Source organism: Podarcis raffonei, chromosome 5, assembly GCF_027172205.1.
Source record: "Podarcis raffonei isolate rPodRaf1 chromosome 5, rPodRaf1.pri, whole genome shotgun sequence".
Taxonomy (NCBI): Eukaryota; Metazoa; Chordata; class Lepidosauria; order Squamata; family Lacertidae; genus Podarcis; species Podarcis raffonei.
Genome location: NC_070606.1, coordinates 25,066,671 through 25,083,512, shown reverse-complemented (window position 1 = coordinate 25,083,512; position 16,842 = coordinate 25,066,671). Strand labels below are relative to the sequence as shown.

Below are 16,842 nucleotides of genomic sequence, written 5' to 3'. Positions count from 1 at the left end.
TCTTGAACAAGCACGCATACCATTTGGCTGCTAAAACAAAATGTTTTCTGTGTTTGTTTTTTGCAATGTAATGAAGTGGCCTAGCTATACTAAGCACCATGCTGCCCGCATGCACTTTGCACTACAGAATTTGTACGTGTTTAAAGACAGAAAGCCTTCACAGTTGCTAATGGTTTTATTTGACTTTATTAATAAGGACAATAAGCAAGAGCACTTACTTGAAGACAGCATGCTAAGAACTATTCAGAAGCAAGGGTTGGTAGTTAATAGAACAGCACTTCTTCAAAATATGGGAAGTCTGTATCCAGGGCCTTTGACTGACCGTATAAACCTGTAATCTCTTATTCAGTTGGGAATAAAGTGAATTGAACTCGATAGAACTTACTTCTGAGTGCAAATGTATAGGATTGCACTGTAAATGTTAGGGATGTGCATTGGATTCAGATGAATCCTAGAATGAAGTGGACTGCCTCATACAAATTTTATGTTTGCCAGAGGTAAAGCTCTTTCTACAAGGTGGCTTGCATTGAAGCAACAACTTTGCCTTAGAAACCTAGACAGTAACCAAAAATAATATGGACAAGTAGCTGCTGAAAGCAATGGTATTGTTGCTAAGCTTACTATAATGTCCAGCTGGTTCAGACCTGGCCTTGGAACTGAATCAGACTTGGTCACCCTGATGGGTGACTTTTATCATGAGAGAAACATGGGAAGGAGTGTGACCCTGTTATTTCTGCTCAGTCTCTCAGTGGCTTTTGATACTGTTCACCATGGTATCCTCCTGGACTGACTCAATTGGATGGTTATCCAAGGCATTGTATTACACTGGTTCCATCCTTAGTTTCAGGGCTCCTGGCACCTGTGTTAGAGAGTTCTGCATCTTTTCATAATAGTTAGCTGATTTCTGATTTTAAAATTTTGCATAGTTTTTATTGTATGGTTTTATGGGTGACTGTTGTAAACTATTCTGATTTTTTTAATGAATAGCAATATAGAGATAAATTGTTCCAATATAGCTTTTTATTTTCTTTAGATGCATTAAAATTTGATATTTTACTTATTAAAATACAGTTTGCTGTCAGATACAAACTGATTGATACTATGCTTAGCCTTATTACTCCAAATAAACCCCTAATTTACATTTTGTAAACTGGGGTGGATATGTTAAGCCTGTATTTTGCAGAAACTATGGATCTCAGTGTGGGTTTTGTAATGCTCTGTTAATGAATTTTAAAGCAGTATTAATCAGGCTACTTCTTGACTTCCACACTCTTAATACTGCTTTTCCGGGTCACACCTTTTTTTAATGTGAAACTATTATGCTGAAAAATTTTCTGGCATAAGGAATTAGAAGAGAGAGTGTAAATTAAATTGTGGAAAGTCAAACAACAGATGTCAGCTTTGAAGTCTGAGATTGTCCAATAAAAATAAACTAGAAGAAAGGGAATCAAAATGTGGAATTAAACATCTGCTTGGCAGCTGTGGATATCTGTCTGTCTTAAATTCTAAGATGTGGCACATTGCACCTTCTATTTCTTTTCCATCCTATTTTGAAGGTTTACAATCAAACTATAAATCTCCATTTAACTGTCCCCATTGTTTCTTTCACTTTTTGCAATGCAGCCAACCCTACCATTATGAGCCCTGCCAGTCACAGTGTATCTATAAAAGCGTCCTTTCCTGTTCTCATTCCAAAGCTTCTGTGATACTCAGTACAGTGGTACCTCAGGTTAAGAACTTAATTCGTTCTGGAGGTCCGTTCTTAAGCTGAAACTGTTCTCAACCTGAGGTACCACTTTAGCTAATGGGGCCTCGTGCCACTGCCGCGCGATTTCTGTTCTCATCCTGAAGTAAAGTTCTTAACCCGAGGTACTATTTCTGGGTTAGTGGAGTCTGTAACCTAAAGCGTCTGTAACCTGAAGCGTCTGTAACCCAAGGTCCCACTGTATAGTGGTACCTCTGGTTACAAAATTAGTTCTGGAGGTCTGTTCTTAAGCTGAAACCCTTCTTATCCTGAGGCGCGCTTTCACTAATAGGGTTTCCTGCTGCATGCGTGCCTCTGGAGCACGATTTCGATTCGCATCCTGGGACAGCTACGTCCGGGTTAGCGGAGCTAGTAACCTAAAGCGTTCGTAACCAGAAGCGTCCGTAACTAGAGGTACCACTGTACAAGAAACCCAGCTCCCAATAAATGTATATCTACTATCGCCAACACTTCCTGTCTCTTAACCATGTAGCCTGATCTTTCCCTCATCAAACCCAGCCCCCTGAGGGTAGCTACCTAAATGCCCACAGGGATGCAGCTTCCAAATGCACTGTCTGCCCAGTGTTAGAAACTGAGATATGAAAGCTAGGAGCTAAATGGTACCTTAAGCCTAGGTTATGGGCGCAACAACGGAATGTCTAGGCGTGCTTTTTTTATAACAAGAATACAAAGCTGAAAATGAATGAACTGCAGCTAAAAGATTCATTTTTCACTTGGTCTAGTCCTTCCCCTGCCCAGCCCCCTAATATTCTTAGGAGGGTCTCTTCTCTAGTCTTCCGAGAGTACATTGAGGTGGGGAGGACTAGACCATGTGTTCCATTCAAAGTTATCTTATGTTGCCTTTCAGGTGAAGCAACTAATTCCCCTTATTAGGGGCTCCTGGAAGACACCCTGGGTACAGATTGAGCTCTTCCCCTCCATCTCTTTCTGGGACTGTCCAGGGCAGCACTGAGGAAAATTTGTAACCTCTTCTTGAAAGCAACCCTTTTGACATAGAGGGAGTGGAGTTTGGTTTGGGCCCCGGGTGTGCCACCGCTTACCTCAATATTGGATCACTTTGCTTTAAATATCAGCAATTTCAGGCCTGGGAATCTAGGGGAGTCTATAGAATTAGTGATGTACTATATGGAGAACAAGTCATTAAGAAGGATTCTGTCATTGTGCTGCTGTAGGGTACATTGTTTACATGGTTCTAGCTGCCTCAGGCATGTTCATTTGCAGCAAATCCCTATGGAAGGGGACAAATCTACAAGATAGGGGATCCTCTATGCTTTATAGCAGGGGTCAGCAAACTTTTTCAGCAGGGGGCCGGCCGGTCCACTGTCCCTCAGACCTTGGAGGGTGGACGGCAGACTATATTTTGAAAAAAGAAAAAGAAAAGAACGAATTCCTATGCCCCACAAATAATCCAGAGATGCATTTTAAATAAAAGGACACATTCTGCTCATGTAAAAACACGCTGATTCCTGGACCGTGCGTGGGCCGGATTTAGAAGGTGATTGGGCCGGATCTGGATGAATCTCCAAATGCATGAGTAATTAATTAAATTAATTAATTAATTAAAATAATATTTATACCTCACCCATCTGGCTGGGTTTCCCCAGCCACTCTGGGTGGCTTACAGTACATATAAAAGCATAGTAAAACCTCAAACATTAAAAACCTCCTGATACAGGGCTGCCTTCAGATGTTTTCTAAAAGTCAGGTAGTTGTTCATTTCCTTAACATCTGATGGGTGGGAGTTCTACAGGGAGGATGCCACTGCTGAGAAGGTCCTACCTGGTTCCCTCTATCTAGCTTCACTTCTCGCAGTGAGGAAACTGCCAGAAAACCCTTGGAGGAGGACCTGAATGATGGGGTGGAGACACTCCTTCAGGTATACTGGGCCGAGGTTACTTTGCTTTGTGCAGGTTTGTAACTGAAATGAGTCTGTGTGCTGTTTGTAATGTTTAATGAAAATAATAAAATTCTCTTTAAAAAAAATCTTATTCCTAGCCCTATTTTCCTCCCACCCACAGTGACTTCGAGTGGAAAAAATTCCACTGTTATATTTTTTTGTGCAATATTTTCCATTCCTAAAAATACATTTTCCCCATAAAATTAATCATTAACATAATGAATCAAATAGCTGTTAGTTGTAATGTTGTAATTAACTTTTTCCAGATGATTGTCCCTAGGAAGCACTTGCACACAGGCCTACATACAATTTCAGTACCTTATTTTTTTCTTAAACCTTAACTAACATATCCTAATAAAAACAAATTCCAAACAAATTGCTACCCAAGTGTGCTTTATTGATCCCCGCCCCCACTCAGATAAATTAAATGCTTTTAGTTTTTTGTAAAATATTTAGTATTTATGCAGCATGTAAAATGAACATTGAATACTTTTGATTAAGGTTTGTTTAACAAACAGAAACAAATGTGCCACATCACCCCTACTCCCAAGTGACTTAAGTTTAAGTTGAGTAAAGTGAGCTAGAAGTTGACAATCAGGGTGCTATTAAAGAAGCAGGAAGCAAAGAAATAAAGGAGAAAGTGAGAGCTGAGAGACAGGTTTTGCTTCCTCACCCACTCACTTGCATGTACCTGTCTGTCTCTGTGGCTCAGGAGCAAAGTAGGTAGAGACAGAAGCAGACAAGCAAAAGAAAAAGGATCGCGTTGTTTTCTGCTCACCCCTGCCCCCACAATTCAAGGAAAAAGAACAGGGGCAGCTGATTGGGAGGGGGCAATAGGTTATACCTTTTGCTCCTTCCTGAGTTGCAGCTGGAAAGCTGTACCATAGCTGGCCTGAATCACATATTATGAATATGATTCTGTAAGGCAGTTGTGCACTGAAGCTGCTGGGTGTTTAAGCAGCAGCTATGGCTATACTACCTTAGTCTGGGACTGGCGCTAATTGGCAGTGCAGTGACCATAGATCAGAGAAAGAAAATCATTTTTGCCTGGACACTTCTATACTAGCATTCCAAATATTTCAAAATTTCAAATATTTTTAGGATTACAGCCCTCAACCACTTCTAATGGATTACTCATATCAGTTTTGAATTAAATAACTGATGAATCAGTTAAATTTGTGTATGGGAAAAACATTTCTGAAGCATGAAACATGTTTACTTAATTTTTAGAGATGCACACATTTGACCTTGTAGGCATAATCTTGGTAAAGGCATTCCTCCTGTGGTTGAGAGAAGGGAGAATGCCTCTGAATAAGTTGGTTGGCACCTGAGGTTTTTATAAGCATTGGAAATTTAAAAAAAATCCTGCTGTCCAGTTTGATTAGGGGCATCCTTTTAGTTGATCAATATGTTATACTGATTTTTTTTTTAAAAAAAGCAAGTTCCAGCCATTGCTGTGACCCAGGCCAGTGGCCCATCAATTGGGTTGTTATGAGAGATGTTTCTAGCACGTCAGACTGTAGATTAAAATTATTTTGCTATAGTGCTTTGCCTTCGCTTGAGAATTTGACATCTAACCAAATGTCCTGATATACTAGAAAACTTCATTGTTCATATGATTTGACTTGCAGTGTATCTTCTGTTCTAAAATCCAAATGTGCTTCCTGAAATGCTCGTGTGTGTGTGTGTGTATTTATTTGTGAAGGCTAAAATCTACTTGGTATTTGCAGTGTATAAGAATGGCATGGGAGGGGGGAATTTAACACTAACATGATTTTCCCCCACATTAAGGTTAGAGTCCTATAACCACTTAACTGGGAATAAGCACTGTTCAGTATTCAGTTCAATGGATTTTGCTTCTGAGTTAGGCATAGGATTGCACTGTAAAATAACTTTTATCAAGGAAATACTGGCTCAGTAGATAGTGTCTGGAGCTCGTCCTACACTCGAGTAGGACCCTGGTAGAGACACATGCCCGATTGGCATGTTCTCTCCCTCCTGGTCGATTGTTTGGAAGCGTCAAAAGCTTTCTTCTGCCCAAACATCACAGCGACCGATGCCAACAGACACCGGCACACTTAGGGATCTGCAGAGTGTTCGCAGTTTGCGTAACAGAACTCAGCAACTCAGTATTTTGGCTAATCAACATGGCTCCCTCTCTAGCATCAGACAGCAAAAAGAAAGAACAAAGGACAATAGTCCCACTTCACGGAACACAGTAACACAAACATCCTGTCTCCGTCACTTCCCACACTGTGGAGTTAAAACATACACCATCATGTGAAAGACAACAATCCCATGACTGCAATCATGGAGCAGGAATTCCAACAGATAGTAGGTTTGCCTATGTTGCACATGAGGCCTGCGGAGAGGTACAACTGTGAAAGAAATAATCTAAAAATACATTGCTGAAATGTTATACATGAGTGAGCAAAAAGGGATGAGAGGAATCAGCTTTACAGAAAGCCGTTGTATCATTGTATCATTGCCATCCTGTTTCATTGGGTCATCTACTGTGTCTATGTGGGTGGCAGTGTTCGAAATTAGCAGGGTGCCAGGCCTAAAGATTCGTGCCTAAAGATTCTTTATTTGTGAGCACCTCAAAAAGGCTGGGTACCATTTTTTTGTGCCTGGCTGACACTCAAGGATTACTGAAATGCATGTGCTTTGAAGCCACGAAGTATATGTAAAGGATAGACAATATGTTAAGGAGTTTAACAATAAAGAGTAGAGTGTTTTGAAAACTGTAAACATAATTTCTACTAAAATGTGATATTAACAATGTGTCATTTATGTGAATTGTGTATTAGTTTGTGCTTATCAAAATAATAAATAAAAAGTGTTGCTGACCCCCCCCCCCATGGCAACTAGACATTCTGTTTTGGTGCCCACAGGCTCCTAGCTTTTCTACCCCAGTTTCTAACACTGCTGGGTAGTGATTATACTCCAATTTTTTACCAGCCAATTGAGTTTTAGATTGAAACCCGGACATGAGCACCTACTTCCCATCCAGGCAGGGGTGGGTGCTCACTACCAGCTATTGCTCTAGAAAAATTCTGGGGACTGAGACTTCAAGTAAAGGACCCTGAGTGCCCTTGCTCCTGTAAGTGCGCATGGTCTACTTCTAAAGTGTGCTGTCAGATACCTATGGTTTTATAGAGTGGTAAATAAGTGAGTGTGATATGCAGCACATGCTCATCAAGAATTCTGAGAGGGCCCACCTGCACTCTGTTTACCTTCCTCCTGCACATCCCCAAGCTCACATATGTGTGCTGGCAGTGTGTTCGGACATTAGGGGAAATAAAATCTGCACAAACATCCCATCTCTACCTCTGTCTGTTGTGAGAGAGTGAGAAGGGCTTCAATGGAGTGATACTGAATGATGTCCAGCCACTTGGCAATGGAAATGCACTTGTGCAACTGGATTTCTGGTTTCTCTTCTTTCTCATCCAGCTCCCTGCACACACCCAAAATCTGCTCCAGACGATCCCCCAAGACTCAAGAGCAGATTTTGAAGTGGTGGGGAAGAAAAGATGAAGGCCTGTTGTGTGAGTGGGTATCTGCTCATGATATGATGGACCTCATTCATGGTTATAAAATCAATCGGCATGTTTATAGAAGAGATACCTGAAATATCTCATGGGAGCCAGTGTGATCTAGTAGTAGTGTGTTGGACTATAACCTGGGAGACCATGGCTTGAAATTCCACTCAGTCACGAAGCTCATGGAGTGACCTTGGACCAATCACAGTCTCTCAGTCTAACCTACCCTGCAGGGTTGTTGTGAGGATAAAATGAGGAGGGGGGAAACTTTGTATGACATCTTGACTTCCTTGGATGAAAAGTGGGATATAAATGTAATAAAGAAATAAACGTTTGTTTGACCTAGGTTTAAATTGATTCATTTTAGTAGTGTTAGTGATAGATTCTTCTAGATCATTTTATCCTATATAGTAGTTTTAATCAGTCTTACCCATTCCTGCTTCCAAAGGATTCCAAGTATGGCTGTCATAGGAGAAAAGGAGGACATTTGCAGGTGCATATTCTCTACCCCAAGATACAGCTCGGTCATGATTCATGTGTTGTTCAAGCTGAGGTAACTACCCTCACTTCCTTCTCAGATCAGATAAAGATATAAAGGAAAGGAAAGGCAGTAAAACACACTTTTTAAAGAAAATGTTTCCCAATTAAGGAATGTATTCAATGCTGCATGAACAACCTCCAGTCACACAACAAGGTCTTCCCTTCCTCTCTGCCCATGCAACCCTCAAATCTATATCAGAGGTACTACAATGGTCTGGAGCAAATTTTGAAGTGCAGGGGAGAGGAGAGGAAAGTTACATTGCACAAATGGAGTAGTAGCATTGGATACAGTCCATAGTGTTTAAACTACTCTTTACACTTGGTAATGTGAATTGGGCTGCTCTGCATGAACCTTCTTTGAGTGCAATCAAACCAAGTTTAGCTGTTTAAACAATGCAATCCTATGCACATGTACTGTACTCAGTTGCAAGTCCACATTGGTTAAAAGGATTGTAATGTATGCCTTAGGCAAGCATCCTGGCGTAGATAGTTCCTATGGATGGTTGTGACCACTGAAAGGGCCCCCTCTCTCATTGCAACCCTCCAAATTTCACTTAAGCTGGTAACAAATCCATGCAACAGAGGCCACCTCTGCCTCCCAAAGCACTCCCAGATAAGGGACTGTAGCACTGAAGCTTAAATTATGTTAGAATCAGAATAACTAAAGGAGCTTAGCTTGGGATCGATTATACCCTCTTTTATTAGTTGCTATACTAGAGAAGCTTACTGCTTGCTTAATACATTTTTATTACTGTACTGGTTACTATTGTGTTGTTTTATATAGCTGTGGTTCTGTCAGCTAAACCTGTTGTCATTGACCGTGTTACAGAAGTAACAAAGGGCATTCTCATTTTTTCATGAAGCGTTTAATCCATATTTGCTTACTGCTGCTATGGAAAAGACAAGTGTATCAGTAGAGAAGCCTCCTTAGGTTGCATGTTGTTATATTTATAGCACAATAGATCCCTGACATGGTTGAAGTTTGAGTGCTTTCCATGCATCTCTGCCAATGCATCTGTTTTCTCTTAATTTATTTTCAAAGATGCCAGAATGAGTGCATGGAGACTATTTTGCCTAATAAAGCAGAGACATTATGAAAGTGCATAAAGGATGCTGTACTGTTGCTTTTTCATAGTGGTAATGTGAGCTGAGACTATAGCTAGGGCTTTGTATTGCTTCATTCTTTGGTGAAAATCAAATGCTGATTAGGATGCCAAATAATTTTGACATTAGTCTTCTGATGCTACATTTTTTCAGTTTAACATATCTTCCATATTAATTTAGTGTTCAACAGTAGGAGATTTACTGGGGGGGGGTAATAAGTATTTCTGTACCCCTGTCCTTAAAGCTTATTGTCCTATAGAGAAATGCTGGCTCATCAGAACATTGCCAGAGTAAGGTTTCCCACCCATGCCTGTCGCAGTGTGAATCAGCCTTCCTGGACTTAGGAAGTCGTGGATGAACAATAAAATGTACATGTAAGATGCAGCTCTATGTTACTGAAATGAATTTTGTATTTATCTGTGCTTTACATTTGCTTCACTAGCACATAATGCTAAACTATGGTTTGGTTTAACTTGAAGTTCAGGAATGAGAAGGACTTTGCCAGTATTTACTATTATGTTTGCCCCACTCAACTTGTTATTGTAAGCAAATTAGGGATCATAATTTATCACGAAATAATTGGTTTCAAATCAGACCGACTTCAAACCATGGGCTATGAAACTGATTTGTTTCCCCTCCCTCCCAACTCTATGATTCTGTGATTCTCTAGTTCATGATAAGGCAAGATTAGGAGAAACTGGAAGTAAACACTGACAAAGAGCTCCCTGTTGTATGGGAGGAGTAAGCTTTGCTTGGGTTAATTCCAGCTAACATATACAGCACTGAACCATAGTTTAGTGTTACATGTGAACCCAGCTGGTGTATAACAAACATAAGTGACTCTCCACTTCACGTTTGTTTGAGACACATTGACCATACCATACAATAAGATGCTCTCTTCTCCCCTTTTGCACTCCCAGTTCCCCCTTTCAGTTCTGTGTTCATGGTAACTATAATTTACCTTTATGTCTGAATGAGGCAAGCTATGGTCACTGTGAGCCATTGTTTACTTTCAAACCAAAATGAGAAACCATTGTTTGAACTGAGCTTGTAATGCTGGTTTGCAGGCAAACTGATTAGATTTAACAGCACACTGTAGTTACCCTGAACCTGGATGGGAGAGAATAAAAGTACACAAACCTGAGGTACATCCCAATAACCAAACCATATAATATCTGAACCAAGTATCTGTACAGAACTTAAATGGAGTTTGCTGTGGCTCTTATAATGGTTAATGTACTGATGGACTGTAAAGAGCGGTATTGAAATTGTTATGTAATTGCAGCCATGTCCAGGAATCATTTGCACAGTTTGCTTATTTGTATTGGGTGCGTGCCATTTATATATACACAGTATAACCAATAGCAAATCCATTTTACTGTTTGCATCTTGGTTATTCTCCTGTAATTGGTAGAATATCCATTGCATCAAAGAAGACAGCAGCCTCCCTAGAAAGCAGAGCAGAGAAAATCTTCAGAATATAAGTGACTTTAATGACAATTGTTCAGCTTAAGCAAAAAAGTAACACATGTAGAGAGCACTGCAGATAATTCAAGATATGAGCTACACTATCAAGTGCTGTGGATCACAGACTTTAATCGTAAACAAGTTCCACTGAAATCAATAACATTTCTGAGTAAACATTTTTAGCATTGTGCTATAAGTTTATTGTGAAACCAAGATGCCTCAATTCCTGAAAACAGACATACATCAATAGATATGCTTCAAAAAATGTTTCTAAAATTCTTCTTTAAGAAAAGAAAAGAAAAAAAGCTTAAAACTCCTAATATTTCCCGCTTTCAGCAGAATAACTCTATGAACCAGTGCTGAGATGCCATTTTAAGAGGTTAAATTACTTTCTAAATGTTGCTGTGAAGCAGAAGGGAAGGGAAAAGATCAAGTTACTCATTCTTCATTCCAGAGCCTACCACTACACTTGAAGGCTGGAGACATGCTGGCTAGAATACACAGTTGCCAGTCGTCTTTAGCCCTGCCCCCACTCAGGGGAAAGACCAAAAGAGATTTTCTTTAAAGGGGGCCTGGAAAGGGAAAACAATTTTTCTTTTCTCTAGGAATTTTTAAGTGCAGCTGCCATATCATCTACTATGCTGATCATATAATCACAGTTGTCGTGTTTTTAGTTATTACTTTGCCAAATGTTACTTTTATACGTGTAAGAAAGTTTTGGTCCCTTTACTTTTTTTTCAGGGTGAACAAAAACTAACCTAACTAGTTGATAACTGTGTGCATGAGGTGGTACTTTATTCTTAATTCTGTGTTCCGTTATAGAAGGAATGGAGGAAATTGCTTGTTGACTTTCTCTCATAAGGCTGCATGCACTCTTACATAAAGAAATGAACCACTAGTAATAGTTACACATTGACGTGCATTTTCTCTTTATGCTCAAAAAGCTCTTCAGCTCAGTTGTAATCAAATGAAGCAGGAAAGGCTTGTACCTCTCCTTCTCTCCCTCAATATTTTTCATTGCAGTCAGGACAGTATGCTCCTGTCCTGGCCACGTCCTGTAAGAACATACCTCTTAATGGTGGAAAGGAGGCTGCAGGAGGGTGGTGTGGGAGGAGAGAGACGACAGCTTAATCAGCAAGGGTCATACATTTTGGGGGGTTGATTCAGAGAGGCAGGCATGGTGATCAGATGGTTACGTTTATTACAATATTGCTGGTTTCCCATAGCTGATCAGGGACATTGGTAGGAAAAGAGTTCGTCTTGAGCACAGCTTATGATGTAAAGCAAAATAAGAGCAATGGCAAATCATGATTTTTGTTTCTCAAGAGGCTAAAGTTTCCCATTATGCCAATAACTGCCACATCTTTGACTTCTCCCTTTTCAGACACATTTATGAGATTGATGTGACCATATGAGGATTAATATATATGGGGCAGATTATGAAAGCAAGGGTGGGGAAGGCACATCAATCTAAGTTTATAGGAGCTGGTGATTGAAAGATGTCTGCCATACACCTGGAATTTGGAAACACACAGATGGTGGTTCAATCAATTTAGTTGGGAGGGGAGGAGGAATCCAGTTCAAACTATTTGTGTGATGCACTACTTGCCTTTAATCTTGGGACTACATAAGCAAATGCACAATTTTATCCATGCAGTTAGCTGCTTAAAAATCAAAGGTTGGCTTACATGAATACATTTGTAAGAAATATGTCTAACTTTAATGGAACATCGCTAATATTTTTTCTCAACTTTTTGTGTTTATACTAGGTCGATCATTCTTATAGCTAGTAATACCTGCCTTTAACATAAATAAATAATGTTTTGCATGGCTATTTAGTACATTGAGTTCCACAAAGATGTGATGTTAGTTTGCAGACATGCAAAATATGGACTTTCTATTTTTAACTTGTGCAGTTAGTTTAGTTGTATGCATGCAACAGAACTGTGAAAAAAAAGAATGATACCTTTGATCAGTTTATTGCTAGTTAAAGATGTAGTGACTGAAAAGTCTGCTTTTATTATACTTCAAGTGTGGATATACACAGGAAGCACTGTGTAAAAGTCTCAGCCAGATTGAAATATGCCTGTTTCTGAGATTTCTCTGACCATTTCTTTCTCAAGTTGCGAGTTGGAAAAAAGGCTCTTGTAGTTTTTAGCAAAGTATTGTCACAGACTGCTGTAACTGCTTGTGGTCATGTAAAAATTCTATAGTCTTTTTAAAGTCGTTGGCTATAGTATTTTTGTGAAGTACAGTGGTACCTCAGGTTAAGAACTTAATCCGTTCCGGAGGTCCGTTCTTAACCTGAAACTGTTCTTAACCTGAAGCACCACTTTAGTTAATGGGACCTCCTGCTGCCGCCGTGCCACCATTGTGCGATTTCTGTTCTCAACCTGAAGCAAAGTTCTTAACCCGAGGTACTATTTCTGGGTTAGCGGAGTCTGTAACCTGAAGCATCTGTAACCTGAAGCATCTTTAACCTGAGGTACCACTGTAGCCCTATGATGGGATGTACACAAACTATTGTAAAGTATTTAGTTTCTGTGTTTGGAAAAATTACAGAAGTAATGAAATTGGCATGTATAGTTAGTAAACAGCTTCTGAAACATCCCTCAGAATATGTAATCCATAGACATAACCACAGGAAAAATGGTGGGGATCAAGATGTCTTGCCATAATTTGGGGAAAGAGAATAATTGTGGCCAGTTCAGTTCAGTTCAGTTCAGTTGCAGTATCTAGCCTCTAGTTTTTATCCCACAACTGATTCACATTTGAAAAACTTTCTTCCCCTATTTCCCCCCCTGGCAGTACTACAATAACACCTGCTTCTTATATGAAGCCAACACAAGTAGTTGCTTCTCTTCCTAAGATCAGCCTTAAGGCATTGAAATTCCTAGGCAAGCATTTTTCTCCCTTGTTTACCCTTAATACAGGAGAGGTAGAATTGAGGTTTGATTCTTTCTGCATGCCTAAAGCATGCAATCATGGAAATAGGTCTTAAGCAGATTTTTAAAACATGGGGAGGAATATTTTGGATTGGTAATCTTTTTTTGTATTTTGGAGGAAATAATAGATGAACTGAACTTGCTTATTAACAAATTGAGCGGCATGGTACTGTTGGAGCGCTCCTCCATCTTGTTTGCTATTACTTCTCAAGTGGAAGAAACTTCACTTTACTGTGTGTTATATGCCCTCTGAACTAACACAGGCTGCTTTACATCAGTTCTGTTGTGAAGTTCATCGAACTTCCTTACAGCTCATTGAAGTTTGTGCCGCTCTTTCATGAAAGCCTTGTTGTTGTTGTTTAGTCATTTAGTCGTGTCCGACTCTTCGTAACCCCATGAACCAGACCATGCCAGGCACTCCTGTCTTCCACTGCCTCCTGCAGTTTGGTCAAAACCATGAAAGCCTATGGGTCCGCATTTCTGAAGCAGCCCTGCCCACAAGCCTGCATTTTCTTCTTGCAGAAGGTGATCATGTCAGTGATTTTAGCTATAAGGTGTGGCAACAGGAGAGGGAGTTTGATTGATTGAATCACTTCTGAAGTCTCCTTGATGGTATTGGGGTGGGGTGGGGCTTTGACTGGCCCCACAGTTTTCCACAAAACGTCTCAGGATTCCATCTGTGCTAAACCTTGGGCTTGTTTGTGGATGTTATTTTCACACACATTGTGGCTGTGGGAAATTTAATAAGGTCTCAAATAGGACATGTAGGTTTGTCAGGAAAATGATATAGCAGATATTCTGTTGGTGTCAGTACAGCCAGAACCATGCTCCTATTTTCAGTGGTTTATATGTGTTCCAATAGACATTAACAAGATTAATGAGATTTCAGCAAATGCCTAGGAAAAACACTTTATATTTTGGCTTTACAATTATATTCTATAGTTTGTGGAAAAAACAAGAATTTTCCAAATATAAAAAGTGTTTGATAATGAGGTTTAATGTCAGCCTGTCTATTCAGCAAAGACTGCAGTCTTTAAGAACTGGTGTTATCTGATATTTGAGTTAGTTTCGGGTTGCTCCATTTTACACAAATTTATTATTGATTCCCAAGGCCTGTTAAACCAATGATAGGAATACTTACAAATGTGCATGGAGGCAGAAGCATTATGACCTTCTTGTAATGACAAAGGTTATTATGAAGCTTTGAGGTAGCAATCCTGAAACTTAATTTTTTGAGGGCTGAGTGCTTGATTGTCTGCTCACGCCAAAGGCAGAACTGCACGTGTTAACCTTTGGAATTAGCTTGAGTCAGGCTCATTAGCTTGCTGTGTTCAGCTTAACCAGAACATTATGGACAATGTGGAAGTCTTTCTTTAGCACAGGACTGGGGAACCTGTGACCCATCAATTGCTTTTGGTCGTAGCAACCTGACCATTGACCACATTAGTGGGGGCTGAGAAGAGATGGTGACCAACAGCCTCTGAAGGACCACAGGTACCCAGGCCTTCAAGATTTTGAACTCTGCATGCTGACACAATGTAGTTGGACAAAAATCGACTTCAAAATCCTAAAGCACTAATGAGGCACCTGTGGTTCTCCATATGTCCCACTCCTGATTTAGGATTTAGAACCCTTATTTTTGCCCAGCTACATATCAACATGCATGTGCAACAGCATCATTTTTATGTTTGTAGTGTTTTTTAATAGTATCGAAGTAGCATAATTTATTGCATAGTCATGGAGCCTTTCTGGCAGCTGGTAGGAGTATGCTGCAGGTCATGTTGCATTCCCACTGGAGGTGAAGAGCAACCATCAATTGGTGTCAAAATAGCTCGTAACTTTTCAGCTCTTTCACTTGATGGCATAACAGAAGGTGGGGTGGACATCTTTAGTGTTTTTGAAGTAGGCACATAACAAGCTACAGAGCCTTTGTGTAGACATTTTTCTCAGCTGCTTCTCCCTTCATCAGTGTTATGTTCCTCTGTGTGTGTGTGTGTGTGTGTGTGTGTGCACGCGCACACACACACGCACACACACACGCACACATATTTCTGCAGGAGGCACAAGGAAGCTGTTTTTATACTGACCTGTAGATCTTAATGAATGGTTAGTCCTCAAATTTATTCCTGGTGCTGAACACGTTTGTGATTTTGCCATGGTCTCAACCTTGTGAATACTAGCCATTCCAAATGGAAATCTGTCATAAGATTTACATACAGTTTCACAAAAATATTGAAGCATGTACATGGACACTCTTAAAGATCTGAACCACACAAGAGTTCTGAACCACAATAAGGGCTGAGAAAACAGAGCAGTGCCCTTCCATTTTACCCTTCTGTATTTCCGACAAACCTATCCATCTTGCTGGGGTGGGGAGGAAGTTTACAGTAGGTATAGTCTGTGCAGAGAATTGTGTTCCTCTAAAGATTCATCCCAGCATAATTATCCTACTTTTCAGGAGTGGCTTGCTGTAGTTATACAAACCTACTTCTCAACCTCTTCCACTTCTCCCACACCCTATCAGCCATATAGCTGCTATACAGAGTCCAGGAGCCAGCATACTACCCCACCTTCCAAAATACGTATTCACAATGCAAGATTTCTCCTCTTAAGTTAAAGCCAACTTTGACCGTTTTAATCACTTGCCTTTCCCCATAGAACTGCTTTTTATTTTTTTTAAAAAGAGATGGGAATGCAATTTTGGGGAGTGAATTGTCAAAATAGATCTTATTTATGGCAACAATTTATTTAAAACTGAGGGCCAAGCTAGGAACTATTACAGGTTCTTTAAGGCACTAGATCACATAGGAAACTGAGAGAATATTTAAATTCCTAAGTGATAGCATTTTTAGAAGCCTCAGCAACCAGATGGTTAAGATTCTTCCAGTCCTTCCCTAAGTTAACATAGTTACTACATCAAGTTTTATATCCCCACTTCAATTGTTTTTGTTTTTGACTATGCCAAGACTATAGAAGTCTGTTGGTTGTCATCCTGAATTATATACAGTTAATTGAATATGAAAATTGAGCCTGTATGTATGTAACACTTTGAAGAATTGTGTTGTTGTGCATCATTACAGATGATGGCGAGCATCCAAATAACTACTTTAGGCATATCCAACAACTCAGGCATGCCTAGTGGGATTCATGGTGTTATCACAGACTGCTTTTGAAAGCCCCTTCAAAGTACTTTGCTACACAGTACAGAGAGGCTGTGTAGTGTTAGTTTGTGTTATTTGCAGACTAACATTTATGCGCACAAATACTCCATAGCTGGTAGGATGAAACACATACACATCTTTTTCGTTCTTAAAAAGCCTGTTTGAAATTAAATTCCAACTCTCTTCCTGTCTTACAGCTTTAAAGAAATATGCATTGTTACAATTTTATTTTGGAATTGATGAAGTGGAAATACAGATGAAACAAGTTTGCAGGATATCAACTCTACAGCACCATTTCATCCCACTCATCAGCAAAAGGTAACAAACATCCATTCAAAAATGGGCTCAATTCAAATATAACATTCTTATGGGCTGTTGGATTAGAAATGTTAACTTTTATTTAAAGCACCAATATCCTGCC

At 39.8% G+C, this 16,842-nt stretch overlaps 1 protein-coding gene across 2 annotated transcripts in view; it reads left to right on the top strand.

Annotated features, from left to right (window-relative positions):
* The window catches only part of BMPR1A (bone morphogenetic protein receptor type 1A), a 58,497-nt gene that overhangs the window by 8,555 nt on the left and 33,100 nt on the right, over positions 1 to 16,842 (top strand). The window contains exon 2 of one of the 2 annotated variants that reach the window (XM_053388271.1): positions 16,619 to 16,739. The exons of the other annotated variant lie outside the window; for it this stretch is intronic. The gene's annotated coding sequence lies outside the window, so the exon portion shown is untranslated. The remainder of the gene's footprint in view (positions 1 to 16,618; positions 16,740 to 16,842) is intronic. 2 annotated transcript variants of the gene reach the window in all.